This window comes from Marmota monax, unplaced genomic scaffold, assembly GCF_021218885.2.
Source record: "Marmota monax isolate L192 unplaced genomic scaffold, Marmota_monax_Labrador192_F-V1.1 WCK01_AAM20220418_F8-fsc00009, whole genome shotgun sequence".
Taxonomy (NCBI): domain Eukaryota; kingdom Metazoa; phylum Chordata; class Mammalia; order Rodentia; family Sciuridae; genus Marmota; species Marmota monax.
The window spans coordinates 10808287-10834417 of NW_026694710.1; the positions used below are offsets into that span (position 1 = coordinate 10808287).

The window sequence follows — 26131 nt, forward strand, 5'->3', positions numbered from 1 at the left end:
ATTGATGGACCCTGAGACTTTCTCACCTTGTCTATTATGATAATGCTTCTATGAACATCTGTGGTCATTTGTTCGCATTTCTCTTGGGTGTATGTCCATGAGTGGAATTTCTGGATCACATGGTAATTCTGTTTAAATTTTGAGGAATCCCCGATTTGAGGAAATGTTGTCTTGGGAGGTTGTTTTCGTTTGTTTGCGTTAAAATAGATGCCGTGCTGGGGATCAAACTCAGGGCCTCATGTATTCCATATCCCCAAGAAAATGCTCTACTACCAAGACACACCCCCAGCCCCCAGAGCTTTTAGTGCACATAATTTTCCCTATTTCTAAATTTGTTAGCATACTATGAATATTGTGCTGTACTTGGTTTTATTCACTTGACAATGGGCTTCAGGCATCTTTCCAGTGGTGTGCTAGTAAGTGTTTAACAACCAGCTCCAAAAGGCTGGGAAGGGCCCTGATTCTAACATTTACAGACTACCATGAAGAAACTCTGACCGTGGCCATGTAAGGTCACCGACTGCAAAGTTAACATTGTTCTCATGACCTGGTCCAAGCTGGGTCTGGTGTGCTACCAGATCATCCCATATCACAGAGGAAGAGCTGCCTCATTCATTTTTATGACTGCATGGCATGCCATTTTAGGATGTACTATAATTCTTTAACTTGTCCCCAGTGACGGACACTTAGGTTGTTTCCAGTCCTTTTCTTCCATGCACTAAGCTTTAATGGATAACCTCATGTGCATGAGGTTTTGCACATGTGCAAATGTAGCAGCAGACAAGGTTCCAGGATTTCATAAACCACCATGGGAAGAAATTCTTTAAAGGCAATTTTTTTTTAACCTCCTCAGACAGTTATGGCTGTTAGAAAATACTCTGTGCAAAGCGTGATCTGTTTCTGCCCCAGTTTCCCTGGGAGTAAAATGGATGCAGATTAACTAGCCAGCTCAGAGAAGCGCCGTAGAACTTCTAAATGAAATTGAAAAGCATGGTTTTCTTCTCAAAGACTGGAATTTGAGTAAATAAAAGGAGCAAAGTCACACAACATGACCTCAAGAGCTATAATTCTATATTGGTGAAAAAAAATTTATCTCTGAGAAATCATGACCCTGCTCTAGAGTCTCCTGATGATGGGATTTGCAGCAGAGAGAGAGATCTAATTGGTTGATTAGGAAATAGAATAAAAGAGTTTTAGCTCAGTTCTTCTGCAGACCCTTTTCACTAGGAACTGTAAGCCATGTTTCTCAACTGTGCTTTAGAACCATCTGGGAAGCTTTTAAAATCTTGATGCCTAGGCCACAGCTCAGACTCATCGAGCCAGACCCTGAAGAGGGCACCAGGTATCTGTATTTTTTAATGTTCCCAAGGTAATTTCTCTGTTCAGCCCAGGTTGAGAAGGGAATGGGAGGAAGGAATCAAATTGGGGGAACACATTTATCATGTTTATCTGGAAAAACAGAACCAATGAGATGTGTATGTGCATATAGAAAGAAGGATTCATTTTGATGAGTTGGCTTACATGATTTTGGGAGCTGGCAAGTCCCAAATCTGCAGAGGGGGCTGCAGACTGGCCATCCAGTGGAAACCTACGCTACAGTTCAACTCAAAGTCCCTGCAGAAGTCCCTCCTGCTGGGGAGCGGGGTCAGTCTTTGTTCTCTTCTGGCCTTCACTGATTGGACAAGCCCATCCATGTCTGGAGGGCCCTCTGCCATATTCAAAGCCCATAGGTTAACCCAATCTCACCCCAAAGCACTCAACATCCAGAGCAGTGTTGGTCCACACAATCTAGGCCCATGGCCCAGTCGTTGGGGTACTCAAAAAACGCCATCTCAGGGGAGTAAAGAGAAGGGTTCTGTGGTTATGGCAAGTTTTATTTCTCTTGTTCGATTACAAATAGATCTGAAATTTCTCCGTTGTTTCCTCAAGAGAGATCATTTGCTTGTCATATGTAAGCCCTATTCCCAGAGCCCACAGATTTTATTAAAATTAAGGATTATCATCAGATAAAGTGTTTTGCATTTCCATCACCTCTGAATTGGAAGTTTTTTATTAGAAGATCATCAACTTTTTCGTCAGCAGCAGTGAATATTGTCATTTCGTGAGGAGATTCACTAGGGTGGATATGAGAAGGTTGGTTTTAAGACGTGAATATATTCCTTTAGGAAAATCTGATTCCCTCTGTTCTCTTGAAAGAACTCCAGTATCGAAACTCAAAGCCCAAAAAGATCAGTAGTGAGAGTTTTATTGACCTCAACAGGAAGGAATTTGTGGTTTACTGGGGAAATCAAGGACAATCTAATCATCCCTTCTCTCCATTATAAAAGAGCTCCTTTAAAGTGACTCTCCCTGTCACTAGCAATAGGATTTGCCTCCTTCCATTACTAAGTTGGGAAGCCCATTTTTCTAAGTAGTTGGCCCTTGTGTTGGCTGGATTTCCTGAGTTCAATCTCAAATAGCAGGTGAAGCATCCACAGCCTGATTCAGAGTGCACGCTGGAACTCTTTGGGCCCTGGAGAAGACCCAGGCCATGAGGACAAGGCAGGGGATCTAGGATCCATGCTGAACCTTTCCCTGCATCTCTCCATGACACTCTGATGCCCAGGGCTTTTGGGTTCAGCTGGGAGCCACATGGAGCCTGTGGAGGCAGCTGACTGACGGAGCAGGGCTGCTGTGAGTCAGCAGGAAACTGAGTCAGCCTCGTTGATTTGGAGTAGGAGGCCGTGGGTTGAGTTTGTGGGCACCCTGAATGGGTGTTTGTGGTCATGGAAATAGTTTAATTTGCCAGCTACGAATCAACTAGCATTCATACAGGCCAGAAGCAGAAGAGCTAAAGCTAAAAATAAGTCAATTTTTTTTTTATTTTTAGGAAAGGCAGATCACAGCCCTAAAGCAGGAATTCAGAGCATGTGGACCTGCCTCAGTTTGCATTCTCGAAGGGGAAGGAGCAATAGCCCAAGATCTTGCCCATGGACGGGACGGTATGTGGGAAGAACTGCCCAGGCAGGGGACAGAGCCTGGCCTGAAGCGGTGTTACCCTCCTGCCCTATTCCCAGCTGAAGTTCAGGAAACCTGGAGCCCACCAGGAGGGCAGGGTGGGGTAAGCACACCTGTGCCGTGTGCAGCAGGGCTCCCCTGCATCAGTACCCAGCTGCTCTGGTTGTTCAAACCCTGGAATATTTCCATACCACTGATCAATCCACACTGACTGTCCCCACTGCTGGCCTTCCCACTACCAGCCAGCCAGACCTCCTCTGCAGCCTCACAAACTTCCTCAGTATCCAGAAACTAAAAAGTCAGTTCCTGGAACAGTAAAGCCTCCAGAAAATCTGATCCATTCTGGTCTCTTAAACAAACCCCAGTAGCAAAACCCAGAATTCAGAAAGATTCATTGTGAGAGTTCCATCAGACTCAATCAAAAAGAATCCATGGTTGGTTGGGAAAATGATGGACAGCCAATGACCCCTTCCCTCCTTTATAATGGGGCTTTGGAGATTTCCCACATCACCAGCAGTAGGATTTACTTTCTGCCATAAGTAATTGTAAGCTTCAGCACCAGGGCCAGTTACATCCTCTGGATGGGTCCTTGACAGTCCTGTAGTGGCTAATAAAGTGACCATCGCCAGTGGGTTTAGACACATGTGTGGTCCAGCAAATGAAAGATGTTGGGCTGGTCACTGAATGGACTGTATCCATGGCTCTGCACACATAGTTATCAGAAAATACCCCCCCACACACACCTGTGGGTGCCTTCTCTCAAGTACTCAGGCATAGAGTCTTGCTGTCATGCAGTGTCTCTATGAATCATGACCCTCTGCTGGTGGCTTCACTTCCACCAATAGTCTGATCTCCAGCAGGTCTAAAATCCTGGTGTCCACTTAATCCCAAATATGGCCAGGTTCATCTACTTTGTTTTCCACATGGGATCAGAGACCAGGATGTCACACCTAGACTTATTCTCACATCCTTTGTAGGTCATTTTCTCAACTTGCACCCTGATGAACACTTTGGGGCTTCTATCAGCCCCAGATGTCCCTGTGCCTTAGATTCTAGGCCAAGGCCCTTCTGATAAGTTCTAAGATGAAGAAGGACTCAATCAGTCTCTTTTCAAGGGTTCAAATGTTCTACCAAGGAGTCAAACTTAGAGTCAACAAGCTACAGGCCAGATTATCCTCAAACTCCACTTATCACAAATATGTTATATCATTATTCTCATTTTATAGACAGAAAATAGACCAAGAAAAGTTTACTACCTTAACTAAGCTCACATAACCTATAAAGCAAGGTCTTGTACCAGGATGATTGCCGCAATCTGGCTGGGCACAAAATCATGAGCCACTCACAGCCTTGTAGATTCAAACAGCAATTCTTTATTCCCGAACTCACACCGGCACTCTACACACGTTCTGGGGGAATCCACGTTCTGGGCCCAAATCACGTTCTGGGCAAAATCCCAAAAACTCTCTGAATCTCAGGAGAACTCAACGGGAACTCAAGGAGCAGGCGCACCTGAGGTAGCAGGATACGCCCTATTCTCAGCAGGGTACACCTTAAACCTAGAACCGCCCTAAACCTGGATTGTCCTAAACCGGGAACGCCCTAAACCCCCCCCCCCCATCCGCCCTAAACCAGATCTGCCCTGGTCCTTGAGCAAGGTCACCTTACATGCAATGACACTGCAAATGACCTGGGTCATGCCATGCGTCATTCTTATTTAGCAATGGCCCTCAGCAGATGATCACAACAAAACTCAGGCAATTAACCACTAAGCGAAACACTTTTTCCAGGGGCTCTGGGAAGTTCTTACAGATCTTCAACCACCAGGTGCAAAGCCTCATGGAGCTGTGAGTTAAGCATGAAGTTGAGCTTGAAGAGCCGGGTGGATTCCCTACAAAACAGCAGCCCATAGCAGGAAGGCTAGAGAGGACACTAGAGGTTAGAGGTTCTTGGGTTCTTGGCTCACCACATTTCCTGCTAATATTCTCACATGGCTGGTAAAGACGGGCAAACACAGGTGTGATGACCACAAACTGCTCCGTGTTTTCACAAGACCTTGGTCTTCCACGGTCTGCTGGGTTTTTTTCCCATCATGCTCCTTGGGCATATGATAAAGCTCCATTAGGAAGAATGATCATTTTCCCTGCTGATCTTTTCCCATGGGATTCATCATTGCTGGGTCTTTCTGGCTTCTTCCTTTTTAACCTACCCACTGTGCTCACTTCAGCCGCACATCTGCTGAAATTGGAATGGGGCAGAGAAGCCGAGCTGTGGAGCTCAGCTTACTCAAGGGTGATGCAAATTCATAAAATGTTCTGTATTTTTATGTATCTGTTGACACTTTTTAACTAATCAAAATAATAAATCTAGCAGTCAGTTGAGAGAACAAACCAGTTCTCTGATTAGCTTGCTGGCACCACAAAAATGCCCTTTTGCATTCTAAATAATCTCCATGAGTGAGAAGCTGTCCCCAGGGGCAACTTTCTGAGACCAGGTCTCCAGCATCTCTCTTTGCCTCAGCGCCTAGCACTTCCCCTTCCTGTAGACACACTGGGGTTCCCTTTCCTCCCACTTCAGTCCATCCCACAGCAACTTTGTATCATTTCTACTAATTCTGCAGGGCAGAGAGGGTAAGAAGCATCTCAGAAACAGTTCTTCATTTTCTTACGGTTTCAATTAAGTTTCTCCTCAATGTTTTTCAAATTGGGTAAAATCACAAATGTGTGCTCTTCAAAAGTGTTTTTCCTGGTACTCGTGGAAGGCAATTTCATATGGTGGCATAAGTGCTGGGCTGAATACCATTAAGTTAACACATTTGCAGGTTGGGAGGATTTAGACGTGGTATCTTTGGGGAGCCATCGTTCTGCGTTCCGTGGGTAAGGAAAGCTTTAAATAATGTAGAGTATCTTGGGCCAGAAAGTCAAGAAATGCTCAATAAATGATCTGGGCATGTCACTAGAACCCCAGGAGCAGGTGCGAAGGGACTTGGATTAGTCTGCTCAGGCTGCCATAACAAATTATCAGAGACCGGGTGACTGACACAACAGAGATTCATTTTTTCGTAGCTCTGGAGGATGCAAGTCCAAGATCTCGGTGTCAAGTTTTGGTCGCTCCTGAGGCCTCCCTCTTCAGCTTGCTGCTGATCACCATCTCTCTGGGTTCTCACAGGGCCTCTCCTCTGTGCATGCACAGGGCGGTGGGGAGGGGGGAGAAAGAGAGAATTTCTGGTGCCGCTTCTTTTTTCTTTTTTCCTTTTTGAAAGGAGGCAGTATCGCTTGCTGGGCGCAGTTAAGGGGTAGCAGTACAGTGAAGCCCTTATGAGTACAGAGGACACCACTGTCCAGGGAACCTTGCCTGGGGATGTGTAGGACCCCACAGCTGCCTGAGATGAGCCATTCCTCAGCCACTGTGTCTTCAAACTCATCTGCATTAAACTTGGTAAAGCTCCCACTTCTCTGCGATAGAGATCTTCTGGTGGTCAAGGAACTTGAATTTGGCTCTGCTTAAGGCCTTAATCATGTGGCTTTTGTTCTGCAGCTTGGTGCAGATGGACAGGATGACCTGGCCACTTCCCAAAGGCACCTCACACCCATCTGGAATCTAGAATGGGAACAGCATGAGACCAGAGATGTGGACGTCCGCTGGGAAGGGCTGTCTCCAAAGCCCCTTAGAGCAACCCATACCAACGGGCTGGCACACGGCCAAGGAGGCTGCTGTTTGCAGCCATCACACACTGGGTTCCTTCAAGGAAGGGAGCCTGGCTGGCCTAACTGGTTGCAGTTTTCCTCTTACAATGGATGATACCAATGCTATTGGATTAGGGTGCCAGCCTATGACTTCCTTTAACACTAATGGTCTCCATAAAGGCCTTATCTTCAACTATGGTCACATTGATGGTTAAAGTTCCAACACATGAATTTGGGAGGATGCACTTCAGTCCACGACAGGCCTCTCATCTGGTTTGTGGTCTGAGTCCTACTGTGTAAGCAAAGGAAGGTCAGCACAGCTCCCTGGATGTCAGATGCGGAGGGTGAAATGGGTGTGTTACCCTAACTTACAGATGACCTTGACTTCGTGTTGCTTGAAGGACTGAAAGTGAGCAATTCTATTGGGATAGATGTCACATGGGTTTATTATTTGACCCATTTCTCCTGCTAATTTCATGGGGCAAAAATAATTGGATTTGGGTGGAGTGAGTGAACCTACTTGGGAGGTCTCAATGCTGCAAGTCAGCACAGGCTTCTCCCCGGCTGGGAAGGAGCTGGTCTTCCAAGTCATGTCAAAATCTTGAAGCACAGTTCAACCCACAGGACCCCCCACAGGTAGGGCTGCCTCCATGGGCAGCTGGTCATCTTCTCAATGCCCCATTTCAGCCCCAAGCCCAGTCTAAAGAGAGTCCCAGGTTACTGTAAAAACAGACTGAGAAAAATGGAGCAGAAGCCTAGACTTACTAAGAAATAATGCCATTCGCTTGTCTTCCTTCCTGTTTTCTTTCCTGTTACAAAATGTGGAGAAAATCATCTGGAACCACAAGATAATTACAAATTTCCTCACTTCCGTCCAGTGTTTCCCACGTGTCTGTTCCTACCTGTCACCTCCATCCCAGTATGCAGGCAGTTCTATGCTCTGCTTGTTGCCCTGAACCTTAGAGAGAGAACGGACTAGGTTGCATGGTAGTTTAAAGACATACCTGTTCCTACCTGCCACTTCCCTCATGGAGAGGAGGTGTCTACGCTCCATATTCATGAATCCAGGGGTGACTTGGTGATGACTTTGTAACCAACAGAAGGCAGCAGAATTGATGCAGAGTAACTTTCAAAACTGACTCAGAGAGGATCTGCAGCTTCTGCGAGCTCTCCGGGGGGACCAGCACTGTGTGAGAAGGCCAAGCGTCCTGAGACGGCTGCGCAGGGGAGTCCACTGGCGGACACTGATGGACAGCACAGCCCAGATCACAGCTGACAGCCAGCAGCAGCTCCCGGCTGCGGGGTGAGTCCCCCAGCACATCTCACCCGCTCAGCTCATCAGATGCTTGCGGGTCCCGCTGACACCCCCTGTAGCTGCATGAGTAACCTCAGATGAGAACAGCTCAGCAGAGCCCTTTTCAAATTCTGATGCCCCAAATTACCAGCAGAATAAAATGATTGTTGGAAGCTACTATGTTTCCTGGCAATTTCTCACACAGCAACACTAACCCAAATGAAATTTGGTAACTGGAAACAAGGGGTTCCTAAAATACAAACCTAAAAGACATGGCATTGGCTTTGAAATTGGACGGCAGGGGAGGGCCAGAGGGGCCTTGGGTCGGTTGGCTGAAAACTGACAGGTCTTGAGAAGGAGGCCAGCAAGGCCTTGAAGTAAGTGAAGGAAATGTTGCAAGGAACAGAAAGGAGATCTTTGTTATGTGGTGGTGGAAAGTTCAGCAAAGCTGTCACCTGCAGTGATGTGGTGACAGAAAATCTACCAGATGAACTCTATGATCTAAGAACATTTCCAGGTGAATTTCTTTCTTTCTTTTTTGGAGGGGGAGAGAGTGATGCTGGGGATTGAACCCAGGGCCTTGTGCATGCCAGGCAAGCGCTCTACCAACTGAGCTATATCCCCAGCCCTTCCAAGTGAAATTTTTAAATTGCCACCCAACTTCTTCTACCTGCCTGTAAGAAAAGGAGGGCAGAGAGAGGTATAAACAAGATAAACTTTAAAACAACAACAACAAAAAAAAACTATCTCATTTTCAATTGAAATTCAAAAGAAGTATAAATCAACTGAGAGGATATTTTTGGCCAGCAAAGGGTTCTTGAAGTAAGAAAAGACCTTGGAGAAAAGATCAAGTCAACTGCAGAGATCCTCCCGGAAAGGACCACCATGGGGCACAACGCAGCCTGAGGGGTGAACTTAAACCCTTTTTAGGGTTGCAGAAAGATGTAAAGCAATATTGCATAGACCACTGTCAGCATCTAAAGACCTTAAGATCATGCTGTGCAGGTCATTTCTTTTAAGTAACAGACCTTTTAGGCTTTGAAGGATGTTGCCCCTCAGCAACCTTAAAGAGAGGTGGAGATCGAGGAGAGACCCTATATGGCTTTGGCCAATGAAATGGGAACTCTGATAAGGTTCATAAAAACGAGCAAAATTTTCAAGAGAATTGTATTGGCAGAAGCAACAGCATCTTTGAAAGAGATTGAGGCAGTACAAAATGAAAAAATGACTCCGGATCCACAGCCTTCTGTGGGAAAGAAGCAAAATGAGAGAACTGCTCAGCTGCACTCGCGGGTTATTTATTTGGGGAAAGAAAAGATGATTCAGAAGGACAACCAGGAGCCCAGATAGCCCATTGTCCTTCTGAGAGCCAGGGACAGCAATCCCCAAAGGACATTACCAGACCCTAATCAAGAACCGGTGACCTGTGCTCAGCTGGATTTCAAATTCCTGAGCATTAACGACATCCCTGCCTCTTTTGAATAGGAACGCCCACGGTACTTTCTCCACCTCTTGAGTCCTTGTGTCTTCAGATACTTTATCAGACTCTCATTTACATTGGACCTGAGTGAGATGATGAGGTCCTGAGCCTGTGGAAGGTCTCCATAGGGTGAGGGTATTTTGCATGTGGAAGAAATGCAAATATGACTGTACTTTTAAAACATTCCTTTAATTCCTCCTATTGACGGATGGAGTCTATCTTCCCCTTGAATTTGGACCAATCTTAGTAAGAATGCGGCCAAACATGACACTGCACAACTTTCAAGAGCAGATCAGAAAAGCTAAGGAGCTTCCACCAGGTGCTCTTGAACCATCAGCTCTGGGAGGAACCCAAGCCACAAAAGTCTGGGTCCCCCGGGACTGTGAGCCGGAGAGGCTGAGGGAGGTGGATGCTAGAGCTGCTTCCTGGGATTTTTGTTCTTCTTCTCCAACGTAGGTGATAAAAGCAACCGCCTTCTGCATTGTCCTCCTTTTTCTGTGGAATGAACTTCCAAAAGAAGAATAACCAAGTGAAACAGAGCTTGTGTGTTTTTACAACTTCTAATCCACACCGCTAAGTTACTTTCCTAAAAGATGACACCAATTTGCCACCAGCAACCTATAGGAACAGCAGTTTCATTACGACTTCACCAGCTTTGGGTATTGCTATTTTAAACCATATTTAAAAGCACTGCAGATTCAAAGGATGCTCTTGTGTTCTACTGTAAAATTCCATTCCACTAATCCCTGGAGGGAATCCACCCTAGTTGTGGCTGCAGTCCTTCCCTCCTTAGTCTAACTCAGCCCTGCTTAAAAATCTGGTTAGTGCTTTGCTTTTTTCTTCCAACAAATTCTCCCATTGTCTTCCCAGTGTCATTCTGGAAAGGTGGCCAAGGAGAACGTTAACAACTTGGACTATATTTAACTTGGTGCATTGTTTCCGTATCTCCCCCCAGTATCCCTGCCCCGTGCTGGCTTTCTGGTCTACCTCCAGCCTGATATGATAGCAAGTTACTATTGATTGGAAGTGTACCCTGAGTCATGCCTGAATTATTTCACTCCTTCTCTAAACCACCTCACAAGGTAGGGTTTGTTCGCTGTATTTGCATGAGGTTGCTTAGGCATCAGACGTTCAGTAACTGGCCACAGTCTCACAATTTGTGATTGGCAGGTACAGGATTTAAATTTATGCTCTTGCTCCCTGAGCTTCACAGCCTGGCCTAGATTACCCATCTACCTGGTGCTGCCTTCTCATTCCTCCAGACTTCCTGGGAGGAAACTGGAAGCAGTGGAAGGTCCCCCAGGCCCCTTTCAAATGTCATCGACATCCTCCAAACACTGTCTTGACCCATATTTTTGAACCACCTCGATTTAAAAGCCAATGCTTAGATAGATGAGGGACACCTTTGTATCTCCACGTGACAATAGCATTAAAGTGTGTTTTAATGTACATTTTTAAAGAAATTAATTGGAGGAAGTAAGAGTGAGCCTGCCTACATTAATACATGAACATCTATGAAAATGTATTCATCCATCTAAGAAATGTTTCTACTTCTTAAATAACGTGGAAGTTATCGGAAGCTATTCTACTTTCTCTGGTTCTTTATGTTTCTTTTTTTTCTTCTTCTTCTTCAGGATAAACTGTGATATGAAAAATTGAAGCCAAAAGCAGCCTGCTTGGAGAGATGGCAGAGCGAGCGGGAAACACGACTTTGCTTCTCTGGAATGCGAGACTCTAGGAAAGCAAGAACTCTGCTTTGTCCCCTGCTGAGTCCCCACCGCTTTAACAGCACCTGGTGCACAGTAGGTGCCATATTTGTGGAATGAGTGATTGGGTCGCCTGGCTCCCTGCCCGAGACTTCTCTACTCTCCTCAGCCCGGATCATTTGTTGTGCAACTCAAACTCAGCCTCTGTCATGGAACCAATCCTAGGTCCCTGACACTGGGTTCCTGGGCCAGCATCTGGAAGGTTGTCCAGAGAATGCAGAATCTCTGGCCTCGCTCCAGACACTGAAAGAATCAGCATGTTAACAAGATCCCCAAGTGACCTGTGCCTACATAAGTTTGGTCCCTGGACTGGCATCACCAATGTGACAAGGAACCTGCTCTAAGATCTAATGATCAGTATCAGAGACTCTGGGGGTCAGCCCACTAATATGGCCCAGTGGCCTCCAGGTATTCTGATGCTTGCTAATGTTTGAGGACCTCTTTTCCAAATTCATCCTCTCCAAATTTGTTCCCAATCTCACTTAGACCTTTGCTCTTAGTTGTAGTAACTGAACTGTTTCCTTGTTTCTTAGAACTAAACCTTTTCTTGAATTCCTTGGATGACAGGGAATTCACTGCCTCCTGAAGTTTTATGCTACAAATTTGGATGCTCTGAAAATGCTTTCTTGCCATTTGTGTGTAGTGTGACATATTCCACTCTATTCCGAACACAATGATAAGTCTCACTGTTCTGACCCAACCCTTAGGGAGTCCAGATGTAGAATTCGAAATATGGATTTCAGAACATATGAATAGGTCACATCAGGCTTATCCAGGGCCAGGGGCCCAGTTACTCCTTGCACAAAGATGGCCAGCGGAAGGGTTGAAGAGAACTGAAATCCAGCCCATAGTCCACTCCTCAGCTAGTCCCTGTAGCATCTAGCTACAGGGCTCCATTCATCCAGGAGGGTGCCTTTTTCTAATTGACCCAAGGTACTAGACAATAGACCCGGGTATTAGCTGTGGCCCTGACTCTTACCCCACGCCTTGCAAAGGATCATTTAAGTCTCTGTGTTCAGTGTGGTCCTACTAACCCAGATCAGGCAGTGCACGTGGTTCCGACAACGTCTTCTATGCTGCGCCAGCCACCTGGGCTACAGCTGGTGGCTCATTCTCTCCACTCATCTGAAGAGACAGGCACAGGGCTGTTTCCCTTCTTGTAACTCCTACTCTTTCCTCCGGGTTCATCGATAGCCACTCAGTTGACAGCTTTTTGATCTTTTCTCTGAGATTTATCAGTGCGTTTTCCATTTTTTGAGAGCTTTTGTACATAATTCTGCTTTGCCTGGTGGTATTGGTCAGCTTGCCATTTTGGTAGCTCTCCTCTGTTTGGGTTCTTGCTCATCTACAGCCTGTAAAATGTGTGATATCTGAAATGAAGACATCTTACAATGCTCTGAGAAGGATGAAACAAATGTCATTACCTTCTGCTTTGGTTTGGATCAAGGGCTTATATGTTGGAAGCTTAGTCCTCGATGCAGAGGAGTTAAAAAGTAGAGGGACCTTTAAGAGGTAGGACCTAGAATGAGGTCACAGTGGGTCCTGGCCTTGGAAGAGATTAAGGTAGTTCTTGTGGGACCCCTTACTTAGTTCTTATGAAGGCAAGTTATAAAAGAGTGAGCCTGACTCCTGAATTACTCTCTAGCTTCCTGTCTCACCTTGTGATCTCTCCTTCTCACACATGCTCTAGAACTTTGAGCAAAATATACCTCTTTTCCTTATAAGTTACTCAGCCTCAGGTATTTCATCATAGTAACAGAAAGTGGACTAATACACCACCTTCATCTAGGATAATATACCTCTATTAATGCTGCTTGGTAACACAGCTTGCTTACTTAGCAGCCAAAATCCAAAGATTGTTGACATGCATGATGTCGATAAATGAGCCATTGTTACTCAACCCTCCTTTGAATGGTCCTTTCTGCCACAGCCTTCAGGGACTTTCCCCCTTAACCTCCTGACCTTCCAGAAAAGACAACCAGCGGCCAAGTCTCACCACGCCTGTGTTTGCAGGCCCAGTCCCCATCCTGTCTCAGTACAGCCTTTGTAAGTGCTGCCGGCTGGCTGCCTGTTTATCACAGACTAGAAAACCTTGATTTTTAACAAGAACAACAAAAAAGAAGTGCCATCTATGAGGAAATGTGGTGACAATGATTTGTCATTATTACTGCTGTTCCCAGCCCAGATGGTTCTCCAGATGAAATGGATAAAAACTGGTTCCTCTTTGTGGCTGGTGACAGGTGCAGACTTGGCCCCTCCGGTGGGACTGCACCAGGCACACAGCTCACCACCGACACAGGGGCTTCCCACAGGCCCGTGCATGTCGAGCACTCCCGAAAACTGTCAGGTGAATAATTGGCCTCTTATCTGGAGTCTTTAGAAGATTCCCCTCTGCACATCCTTTGAAAAGCTGCATCAGTGCCGTTCTTTGTTTGCAAGCAACAGAATCGGGCTCTGGCTAACTGGAGCAGGAAGGGTTTTTATTCGATGGACCTGGGGGTCCTTCCAGGACTGAGGGAAGTTCAGAGAGCCAAGCTTTGTGCCTGACGAGAACCAGGGGAGCCCTGGAAGGCAGGAGGCAAGGGATAATTCACAGTCTTGTCAGGGTGTTGCTAAAAATGAAGTTCAACTTTTTATTTTCTGTTTTTGTATCATTCCCATCAAGATTTAAAATCTGAGACGAGAGAGTTTGGTGCTCAGTTTTGACTTAGGCTGGAAGATGGGGGGTCTCTGGCGAATCCCAGAGAAGCAGCACCTAAGAGAACAGGAACGGCCAGGTATGTTGAATGTAGGGAGGGTAGGGAGAGGTGCTCAGCAAGTTCTCCAAGAAACAACTACACCACTGGACAGGATTTTCAAAAACAACAATGTTGGAGCACTGAAATTGACCAAAATCAGGCAAAAGACAAAGTGTGTATTCTAACGAACCTGGTCACACGTGGCTGAACAGTGGGGCCCTATGATGTCGGTCCCTGGGGCTCCTCCATCGTCCCTCAGTTCCCTCAGTAGGATAGTTACTAGTCGGGTATGTTGAGAAAAGCAGTGGCTCTTCCATCAGAGGGAACAAGGCTTCATGTGGAGTACGCATGGAAGAAATCCCACACCCCCCAGACATCTCAGAGAGCAAGTGATGGCACTAGTAAACACGTGGGGGAGACCTAAGTGACAGTTATTGTGAGACTGTGATATTGGTTGGGACAGGCCATAGACTGGAAGCCCGGCCAGAACGTTGACAGGGAACTCTGAGGAACCAGGCAGTAATAGCAGGTCTTGGGAAGCTCCAGAGGGTCCCCACAGGTCTGAAAATCTGGGCTCTGTTCAGGGCTGAGTGCACTGCTCAGGAGAGACTGAGAGGAAGGACTCAGCTGTCTCCTCCTCCTCCCGGGGTGAACGGGTACATGCATAGAGGTCACAGATGCTCACCACAAAGGAAGAGCAGGGGCAGAATTCTAGACGCCTGGACTTTGACTGTGTTTCCCCATCCACCAAGTGCGCCATCAGCCAGGAAGAGAAGCCCCCGAGGTCCCACATGTGACACCATCTCCTGACCAGTCAGCACACTGTGCTGAGCCAAAGGGTGTCAGCGGGAAGTAAAATTTAGAAATAAAAACAAGAACAACAAAAAAAGAAAACTTAGCAGAGACCTCAGCAGCCACATACCCTAGTTGTAGAAGAGCAGGGAAGTTGATAAACAAAAGAAACAACACAACAACAGTGTAACAAGTGCCAGAGAGGCGGGAGGATCCCAGAGAGAGTCGCTACAACGTGTCACCTAAAATGTCTAGTTCCCAGCAAAAATTTACTAGACATCCAGAGAAATGGGAGAAGGGTTAGGGAAAAAGCAGTCGATAGAAACCTTCTGAGATGTCGGAGCAGTTAATAAAATGTTTAAGCAGTTAATAAAACTTATGTTTCAAAGCTAAAGAAACTTATATTTTAAAAAAGTAAGAGAATTGTGCTAAGTGAAATAAGCCAGTCGCAGTCTGGAATGCTCCCTCTGATATTGCGATTGCTAACACACAATAAGGGGGGAGGGGAACAGAAGTTCACTGGATTAGACAAAGAGGAGTGAAGGGAGTGGAGGGGGGGATGGGGAAGACAGTAGACTGAATTGGACACAGTTTTCCTATGTTCAAGTATGAATACACCACCAGGGTCACTTCACATCATGTACAACTGCAAGAAGGGGACATTATACTCCAGGTATGTGCAAGACGCCAAAATATACTCTACTGTCCTGTATATCTAAAAAGAATTTTTTTTAAAACCTAAAATACACAACAATCAAACTAATGGGCAAGTATAGTTCATGGCCCCACATGATTCCTTTTTTACATTGTTCAAACGCAGAAAGAATGATGTCATTACAAAATGTGACCGAGGTGGGGATACAAGCAGCTGTTGGAAGTGGCATGCGGGAGTTTCTGGGGTGAAGAGATGAATGTTCTCCAGGGTTGCATTTCTTGACCTGGGTGGTCATTAGGTGGGTGCATTTTCTTAGAAGTGACTCATCAAACTTCGGTTATTCCCTTTCAAAGTTTATCAAGTATGTTAGTGATTAGAATGCTGTGCATAACAAAATGACCTTATCTACATATATGAAGATGAAAACTGAAGTGTGTTGGAGGAAAACAGAACACTGGAAAAGCTCAAAATTTTGTGTGAGTTATAAAAACACTGCATGTTTAAGTGGACATACTGCAGTAAACACATAAGTTCCAAACAGGAAGGCTAGACGTCAATTTCATAAAAATAGTGATCTCTGGGGAAGTAGACAAGGGAGGTGTGCAAAAGAGGCTCCAACTGTGTGTGTAAACTTTTATTTTTTTTTAACATTCCTATGGAAATATGGCAAAATACCCTCATTTATTAGATTCAGCTGGAAGGCATGTAGTTATTTTTTATATTTGTTGTAATTGTCTACATAAAATACTTCGTGATTTTTTTTAACTTTTAAAAATTGTAAATATGTTCTCATGGCATTTCTGAAATAGCAATTTTTAATGACTACATGTTACTATGATAAACATCCTTATCTTAAAAAATAAAAGGGAAAGCCTGAGCCATCAAACAGATAGAAACACAGAGATAGAAACTATATTTTAAAAAGAACCAAACAGAAAGTCTGGAGTTGAAATTAAAGTAAGTAAGCAAAAAAGAAGTTTTTAAAGGATTCAACATCAGATTTTAGACAGCTGGACAGGTAATCAGTGAACTTGAAGATGAGTCAATAAAAATTACCCAATCCAAAGAATAGGGGGAAAAAATGAAAAACATTAAACAGAGTCTCAAAGACGTGTGGGACTCCGCTGGATATGCCACCGTGCATGGAATGGGAATCCTAGAAGGAGAGAAGTGGGGAAAGGCATAAACACCTTCAAAGACATAGGCACCAAAAAATCCCCAGATGCATCATGAAACATCAATCTACACATTTAAGAAACTCTATGAACTCCAAGGAGGAAAAAAAGTCCTGCTAATGAGTAACTCGATTGTGTTGAGTTAGTCATTAAAAATGTTTTCACAAAGAAACCTCCAGGGCCAGATGGCTTCATTGGTAAATTCTATTAAATATTTAAATGACAAATAATCCTAACACTTCAGAACCCTTTCAGAAACATAGGGCATGGAAACACTTTCCAAATAATTCTGACATCAGCATTACCCCGAAGCCAAAGTCAGACAAGATACCACAAGAAAATAGAAACTACCGACTAATAGTCTCATGAACAGAGATACAAAAATCCTCCATGAAATATTAGCAAAATGAATCCAGAAACATATAAAAAGAATTATACACCATGACCAAGTGGGATTTATCTCAGTATTGCAAGATTGGTTTAATATCTGAACATTAATTAATGCAATGCAACATGTTAACAGAATAAAGCACAAATGTCACACGATTATCTCAGTAGGTGCAAGGAAAGCACTGAACAAAATCCAACACCCATTAAGTGAAAAATTTGCAAAAAACTAAGAACAGAAGGGAAATTCTTCAATCTGATAAAGAGCACCTATAAAAATTGCAGCTAATGCTGAACTTCACGCTGCCCGTCACCGTCAGGAACACAGCAAGAATGTCCTCTCTCACCACTTTCTATTTAGCACTGTGGCTAGGGGGGTCTGGCTAGGGAAGAAGTAAGGCAAAAAATTTCATTGAAATCAATTCATATTATATGGAAAGAAGTGAAATGGTATTTGAAGATGGTGTGACCATATGTGGAGAAAATCTTAAAGAATCCACTGGTGTTTTTAAAAATAATATATGGGTGCATCAGATTATAGGGTACAAGATCAATATGAAGACATCGACTCTCTTTCTACAGAGTGATAATGAACAATCCACAAAATGAAATTGAGAAAACTAGTTTAGAATAACATCAAAATGATGAAGTATTTACAGATAAGTTTACCAACAAAGTGCAAGCCTCGCGTCCTGACAATTATAAAACACTGCTGAGGGAAATTAAGGGAGGGCTTAACGCCTGGAAAGATATCCCATGTTCATGAATTGGATGCCTCGGTATGGTTGAGAAGTCAAATATCTCCATATTAAACTATAGATTCAAGAAAATGCCTGTTAAAATTCCAGATTTTTTTCATAAGTGGACAAGAGGATCCTAAAGCATAGATGAAAAGGCAAAAATCCTCAAATAGCAGAAATGATTTCGAAAAACAACAACAACAACATGGGAGAATATCCACTTCACGTCTCACTCTCAGCCACCTCTCCACTTCACCTTCCTCAGGAATTTCCCTGCTTTTCCTGCCTTCTGGACAGTGGTGCTAGAGCCACACGCCTCTGGGTGGCCTCTCCTGCCCAAGACTCCCCTCTCATGCCACCTGTCTGAGCACCACCCCAAAAAGCTGGTAGTGTGTCCTGCCTCTCACTCATGTCTTTTTCCTTGACCAACTCCCCCAACCCTTCTGAATTCCTATGATGCCATAGCACAGGGGAACTTTGAAAATATTGTGAGAAGTGAAAGAAAAAGACACAAAAAACGACATATCCCATGATTCCATTTGAATGTCACGTTCAGAAAAGGTAACTATGTAGAGTTCAGAAAACAGATGACCATTTTCTCAAGGTTGGGTGTGTGAGCAAGGGTGAACCTCAAACAGGCAGGAAAGGTGTTTTGGGGTGAAGCACCTGCTGGACCAGGGTGACAATGGCACAAGTCGGAGCAGTAAGTCATTGAATCATACATCCAAATGGGTGGAATTCGTGGTATGCAAACGATATCTCATCCAATGATTTAAACACTGAATTTGAGGGCTGATTCCAAAAGGGAGAAGAATTAATGTTGGGTATCCAAACACCACTAATGCCCAGAGCCACGGGCTCCTCGAACGGTCATTGACTCCTGCTGTCACCACCAAGAGTTAAGTGCGCAGTCAGGCATGAATATGGAAAGCAGCTGTGCCAGGCGTTTTTGTTGCTCATCAGTGTTAAGTTTCCATTCCCCATTTTCTGGGCACCTGGTGTCATTGTACGTTCTGGGCCCCCACGGCTGTTAGAAACATAACTAGTTTCAGCCGATCAGTTGTGACCAGAAGTGACTAGGGAAGGTTTTGCAGAGTATTGCTCTCTACCCTCATAGTGATGGCAATGTTCCATGTGACGGAAACTCTGAGAGCCCCAGGTGACCTGGAAGGGACAAATTATATAGATAAAAATAACATTTGCTCTCTTATACCCCTGAGATTGAGGGGTTGTCACCACAGCATAATTTAACTATCCTGACTGGACCCCAACATTTTTTGGTCCAAACCTGAGTGATATCAATTGCCACTAAAGATTACAGCACAATTTACTGATCAACCACTATGTGCCAGGTGCTCTGTGAGGTGCCTGACACTATTCCTGGTTCTCTAAACATCACTTCTAAGTAGAAATAACTTTTCTCGTTATCTGTCTGAGAAGACTCAGCCTCGGGAAGTTTCAGCAACATGAATGTAAGAGGATATAAGCCTATTTGGGACTAATATAAATCTCAGTCACAAATTTGTTTGACAGCTATTAGCTGCTACTTCTTGCTTGCTGATCTTACATGCTGGGCCCCAGGCTGGGGCTAGTGAGCAAGACAATTAGGTTCCTCCTCCTCAAGGGTCTGATGCTTCAGAACAAGCTGCGTGCCTCAGTCTGACCCCAGAGATTGATTCAGTTGTTGGGGGAGGGATCCTGGCCTGGGGACTCTTGAAAAGTTCCCAGGGGATGCTCTTGAGCATCTGGGAGTGAAACGCTGGTTTGAATCCAGCAGAATTGGGATTTTGACCCCAAACCCCCAATATCCACTCATCACCCAGCCTCTTGTTCTCGTCCATGTTGGGCCAGGTGTGGCTGAGCCTAGGCTATAGATCAGGTCACCAGGTCCCCTCCCTTCCTCTCATAAGACCTTACCTTCGTCATTTTTGTTTCCTCTCTGTCTGCCTGGAAAGGCTGGCAACAGAATGTTTGAGCCGAATGAGATTTGACCTAGATCAGCAGTGGCCAGTGGTTCTCTTTAAGCTCTTAAGTCCTCTTGTCTTTTGCAAATAAATCCTCAAGAAAGAGGGACATGTGATACAGACATTAGTAGACACTCAAGTAGGACTGGAGGTGGCATTTAGAAGTTGGCTCTGCCCTCGTTTTGCTACTTACTGGGGCAATTTTCTCTGAGATTTCTCAGGACTCTGAAAGACATAGTTTGAAAACTCCTCCCTCATCCTCTAGACAGAGTTACTGAGGATCCAAGAGAAGGGACTTCTTCAAGGTCCCACAGCTTCCTTAGTGGCAGACAATGAGGCAGGGGTTGAGGTTTCCTCATTTCCTATCTAGTTCTTCCATCACCATAAGGTGGAGTCTTCCACACCACGTTCTTCTTAGCTCCAAGATGTTCAAGACTCTGAAAATATCCAACTGAAAAAGAGCAGAATCAGTCAGAAAGGCCTCCTGGAGGGAGGAGTGGCTGAGCTGAGTGGCACTAGGCAGATCAAGAATTTTAGTCTTGAGAGCTGCATATGCAAAGGTCCTGAGACAGAGGCTATGATACTTTCAACAGCTTGCAAGTGTCTGAAGGTCAAATGATGAGAGTAGAGGCTGAAATAACCATCAGGACCACGGCATGAAGGACATCACACCTCATGCTAAGGAATTTACACCTGGACTTTGTCCCAGAGGTGGTTAGAGTGACCTGGGAAGTGGCCTATTATAAAGCATCACTCTGGCCCTGGTGAGCAGGTGGTTAAGTTGCTCAAGGCTTGACAGAGAAGGCCCAGTAAGCTGTTGTAATAGCACACGTGGTGAGTCCTCAGGGCACAATGGCCGGGGCAGGATGGATACCATCAAGGAGGCAATATTGACAGCACTTACCGAATAATCGAGTTGGAAGAATGAGAGAAAAGAAGGCACCAAGGGTGACCACCAGGTCTCCTTGGAGCAGTGGGACAGATGGCGGTGCCTCCCACCAAGACAAGGACAGAGGAGCAGGGAGCAAGGATCGGGGAAGATGTGGCATCACCCATCTGTCAGGTGCATTTGTCCATAAATATCAGAAAACTCGACCCAACGGTTGGGAGAGGGACACACTCTTACATTGCAAGGAACTTGGAGGAGGAAGTGCCCAAGGCTGCCAGTTCAGGAGCTCAGCAAGCTCATCAGACACACAGACTTCTCCAGACTCTGCACTGTCATGCCCGGGGCACCTGTGCCCACGTTCTTGGTGGCAAATGGCACAGTGGCCTTATACTTTCACACGCCATCTTGATTTTCTAGAGCCACCCAAGCAAAGTGCCAGGCCCTGGATGGCTTCAGAGAATGGAGACTTACTGTCTCACGGTTCTGGAGGCCAGGAGTCCAAAATCAAGGAGTTTGCAGAGTGTCTCCTCCTAAAAGCGCTCTGGGGGAGAAGCGGTTTCGGGCCTTTCTCTGAGCGTCTGGTGCTGCGTGAGCCTTGGTGTCCCTGGCTTCTAGCTGCAGGGCCCACCTCTTCCTCTATTATCACCTGGTCTGAATCTCCCTCTTCTGAGCACTGTCATCCCATGTCATGAAGGGTCCACTCTACTCCAGCATGGCCTCCTGTGACTAGTCAGATGCTAATGAAGCCATCCCCAAATCAGACCTCATTCTAGGGCAGCAGGTGTCAGGACTTCAACATGTATTTTTGGAGGACACAATTCAACCCATAAATTACACCATGGTAGAAAAGGGGGTTCATTTAGTGTCAACTTCACTGGGTCACCAGGTATCCGGAGGTTATTCCTGCTTGTCTGTTCCTGGGTGAGATTCACCTTTGGATCAGCACACTGGGTAAAGCCTGGTGCCCGCCCGAGTGTGGGTGGGCCTCCTCCAATCCGCTGAAGGCCTGAGCAGAACAAGAAGGTTGACCTCCCTTGAGGAAGCCTCCTTCTTCCTGCCTGACCACCTTCAAACTGGGGCATCACACTGGGGCGCGGGCTTTTTCCCATCCTCTGACTCCAGTGGAAACCTGGTTCTTCCTGGGCCAGGTCCTGGGCCTCGGTCCTGTTGGCCTTTGTACTGAACTTACCCCTCAGCTCTCCTAGTTCTCAGGCCCCACTTGGACTCGAAGGAAAGCATTGGCTCTCCTGGGACTTCAGCTGGAAGAATCGCTCTGCAGATCTGGGGACGTGACAGACTCCATAGCATGAGCCAACCCCTTGCAATAAATATATTTTTTATATATAAGTGTATAATAAATATATATAACATCAATACATAATAAATATATCACTCATGATATTGGTATGTAATAAATATACATACATCTATACACACGCACACAGGTACACACACACACACATTCACACACACACACAAGTGTACCTTTCTGGTTTTGTTTACTAGTTCTTGTTATCTCTTTGCCCCTTTTCAGACCTTGGAAACCTTATGAAGAAACTTTTCTCATTCGCCAAATTTGGGAATAAGGCTAGAATGATTGCCTTAGACTCGTCTAAAATTAACTGAGTGATTTGGAGGAGATGTGGGTTCTGTAATAAAATTAGGACTTCGTCAGCTTTGAACAAGGGTCAAGGGCTCGCCCAGCGCTGGCTGTGACAGAGTCTGGGAGTGCAGGGCCCAGCCGGCCCAGGGAGGACAGGCGGGCAGGAGTCCCCAGGGACCAGTGTGCCCAAGCTGGGGCTCTAGTGCCAAGACAGTGCCTAGTGTATCCTGTCAGGACCAGAACCTGTCCCTGCAAATGAGCCTCCTGGGAACTCCCATGGTGTGGAAATGGGGGTTGCTGAAGCCAGATCCTGTCACGCATCTCCCAACCACGGATGTATAGTGATCTCCAGATTTCTCCCCCTTGTGTCATTCCCATGGATCATTCTTGCCCTCCAGATGAGCCCAGAGGGGCCCCTGCTCTTTAGCAAGTCCTCTGAGCAGTAGACACACCATCTGTCTCTAGCAGGTGGGCTGTGGACACCTGTTACCATTAAAAAACAGGTCCATCTCCACGTGTTGGAGTCTGTGAGGGCCTGAAAACCTGGGGTCCTTTCCCTTAAGGAGCCTCTATTCCAGACCCCGGGACATAGGCTCTTTCTGCAAGCAGAACTCCCTTCACGCCAGGCACGGCGCTTACAACTGGACCTATGCCTCTCGATCACCTGTCACAACCACGTAATGAGATGTATGCAGTTATTCCCATTCTACAGGGGAGGGGAGAGAAGCTCAGAAACACCCCCTAACTGGCTCAAGTTTGCATGAGCACCTGTGCACGCTAGTTGGACTCTGACACCGAAGCCCGTCTTCTTGCCCACAACACGAGGCAGGGAAGATATGGGTTGGAGTTGGTGAATGAGAGACGGGTTGCTGTGGGTAGAAGAAAAGAGCAAGGATCTCTTGAGGACGGCAGTTTCCGGAAGCTCACCTTGAACCACGGATAGAATTTATTATAATGTTTCTTTTCTTCCTCAGAGTGAGACAGCGAGACACAGGAGAGGACAATGAATCTTCCAAGGTCATGCCACAAGTCACCAGCCAAGCCTGGCCTGTCACTCAGGTTCTGAATTCCCAGCTCACTGAGCTGAGCAGTGGAAGCCGCTGAGGTGGGTATGTCAGAATAAGTCCCCACCGTGTCCCTGTCCCCTCCACCAACACCCTCTCATTGCCCCTCATCCCCAACCTGTCCATAAACTGTCCCAGGAAATGCCAAGATCAGAGCGTCACATTGGCCATGAGGGACTCGGTCAACATCTTTGCCTTCTGGCTGTTCTAAACAAACAAAGGGCAGAGCACAAGTTATTAGTAAATACCAAGGCTTAGTTTATTGTATAAAACTTCAATCCAACAAATAAATGAGCCATCAAGTCTGAATTTATGTAGCATTCAAAACACATTAAAGCCATTTGACCATGACAAAGGCCTTTCCTGCTTTGAATGATGAAGCCGCTCTGCAAATACCCTTCGGATGAGGCATTAAGCGAGGTCCTTTCAGTTTGTCTCTGGGGACTGTCAAGGTGGAAGGGAAGGTTCTGGCGCTCTTTCTAAAGCATCCTTTTGGGAAAATCCCATCCTGGCTAATGTCGCCTTTCTCTAAAAAAGGGATTTGTAAACCTGTAACAGAACAATTACAGTCGCTCAGCTAGGGGTCATCTGGCTGATCACCCCACACCCTTGTTTACCTTGAGAGATCCCCGGAAAGTCAGCCAGGAACACGTGGGCTGTCACTCAAGGCCACTGGAAGCTGAGCCTCGGAAGTTCTTCCTGCTGCTGTGGCCTCTGAGGGTTCTCCATCTGCACGTGGGTTATGATAATACCAGAAGGGGCTGGAGAGAGATGCATGGGACAATCCAGGGAAGAGCATTTAGACATTCCAAAGCCCTGCTCAGGTTAAAAGTGGCATTGCTAATAATGGTAAGGACAAGAGCTCATTCCCACCTTCTCCCCCCATTTTAGCTTTTCTTTCTCTTCCTTCAGACAACGGAAAGTTTCTCATTTCTATTGGTGTCTTGGGGTCTGCAGCTCCTGCTAATGACTGGGGGGGTTTCCGGATGGAACTCACTGAGGTTTGCTCCATCTGGTCAAGGACTGAGCCTCGGCATCAGCAAGAAGCTGTGAGGCAAGCACCCCCTGGAGACGTAGAGAGCCTCCGAGAGAGAATATCGTGTGGTCTTCCTCCCAATGTCCCCCCCACACACACACCCAAAGGCAACCTTAAAAGTATCCCCTCCAAAAAGGAGAGTTGAAGTCCATGGCCCGGGTGGGAGGGGATGGGGAGGGGATATTCACTGGGCAGTGATCAGGCACCCACCAGGTGCCAGGATCGTGCTGGCTGCTGAGCTATGAAGTAAGACACAGGCCATGCTCCCCACAGAAGGGGACCTCACAGCCCTGCCCAGGGAGCACCCGCCAAGCACGGCAGACGGAGTCCACTTCCACTCCCTTGGTCTCAGGGCCTTGCGGTGAGGACGAACCTGTGCATAGAGGGATTATCCCCTCTTTCTTCTGCCTGCAGGGCTCTGAGTCAACCTCCTCAATTTCAGCTTGGGATGATTGATCTCTGCAGATTCATCATAAGGACACCCCATACAAATTCTATACTCATAGGAACACTGGGGGCCACCAGAGAGCTAAAAACAACCAAGGGTCAGAGGAGGGCAGAGACAAGAAACAGACCAAGTCCTGAGGCTCTGAGTAACGGCTGGAAACAAGGACCAATGGTCACTAAAAACTTGTGCCACGCTCTCAGCCCCATTTCACCATCACGACAATCCTGAAAAACACAAAAGAAATATCCACATCCTCATCCTACAACTCCGGAACTGGGGGCTAAGTAGGATTCCTTCCCAAGAGCCACAGCCTGTGAAGTCAGGACTGGAGCCCAGACCTTGCTGGCCTCAATCTTCCCCACACAGTGCCAGGCCGCCCGGCTCGTTTGCCTCAGACGCCTTGAGAGATGGGCGGGCCCAGGGCGCATTTGAGGAGGATGCTTTGAAGGTCAGGCTTCAAGCAAGATGATGAGTATAAAGCCCTAGTAACACATCTGGACTACGAAGGGCTGGCTACAGACAGAATATTTGTGTCCTCCAACATCCGTATGTTGGAACCTGAACGCCAAAGCTACAGGATGCCAGTAGGTTCATGGGTGGAATTAGTGTCTTTAAAAAAGAGGTCCCAGAGAGCTCCCTGCCTCTTCCACTGCGTGAGCCACAAGGAGAAGACAGCCACCTATGAAACAGGAAATGGGTTTGCACCACCCACTGAACCTGCTGCTGCCTTGATCTTGGACTTTCAGCCTCCGGAACCTCGAGAAATAAATTTCCATTGTTTATACACCACCGGCTCTCTGAGATTCTGTCATAGCAGCTCACACAGACCAAGAACAGCGTTGGATGTATGGCCACTGCTTCTCCTTCCACGATCATTATCGAGTCATGGGTGAGGGCTCAGAAAACAGAATCCTGCTAAAGGGGACTGTGGGAAGTCAGGCAGATTATCAGTTTATTCAGGGCAGGTCCCAGGTCGTAAAGGAAAGATAGAGCTGGGCAAGTTTCTGAGGCTACCTGCGGAGAGGAAGGCAGATGTTTGGGTTAAGCATTAGGATTCCAAGGGTGTGTGCCTCCATCCATCCACCTACCTACCAACCCATGCATCCATGCATCCATCCATCCACCCATCCACCCATCCACCCACCTATCACCCATCCATCCATCTATCCAACTGCCCATCCATCCATCCACCTATTCACCTGTCACCCATCCATCCATCCACCCATCACCCATCCATACATCTATCCATCTATCCATCCATCCATCCACCTATCCACCCAGCATCCATCCATCCATCCATCCACCTATTCACCTGTCACCCATCCATCCATCCACCCTTCCATCCACCCATCACCCATCCATACATCTATCCATCTATCCATCCATCCATCCACCTATCCACCCAGCATCCATCCAT

The 26131-nt window shown here is 46.2% G+C and overlaps 1 protein-coding gene and 2 non-coding genes across 3 annotated transcripts in view; 1 reads left to right on the top strand and 2 right to left on the bottom strand.

Moving 5' to 3' along the window:
* The window catches only part of Ccdc149 (coiled-coil domain containing 149), a 129831-nt gene extending 116582 nt beyond the window's left edge, over positions 1-13249 (top strand). Inside the window, exons 14-15 of the transcript XR_006846992.2 lie at positions 2870-2981; positions 11092-13249. The gene's annotated coding sequence lies outside the window, so the exon portion shown is untranslated. The remainder of the gene's footprint in view (positions 1-2869; positions 2982-11091) is intronic.
* LOC124078844 (small nucleolar RNA SNORA70) lies at positions 6647-6777 on the bottom strand. The gene has a single exon (XR_006847074.1). It is a non-coding gene; the product is annotated as a small nucleolar RNA SNORA70 (small nucleolar RNA).
* Positions 8528-8601, bottom strand: Trnaa-ggc (transfer RNA alanine (anticodon GGC)). Its single transcript has one exon. It is a non-coding gene; the product is annotated as a tRNA-Ala (tRNA).
* Positions 13250-26131: the final 12882 nt, after the last annotated feature.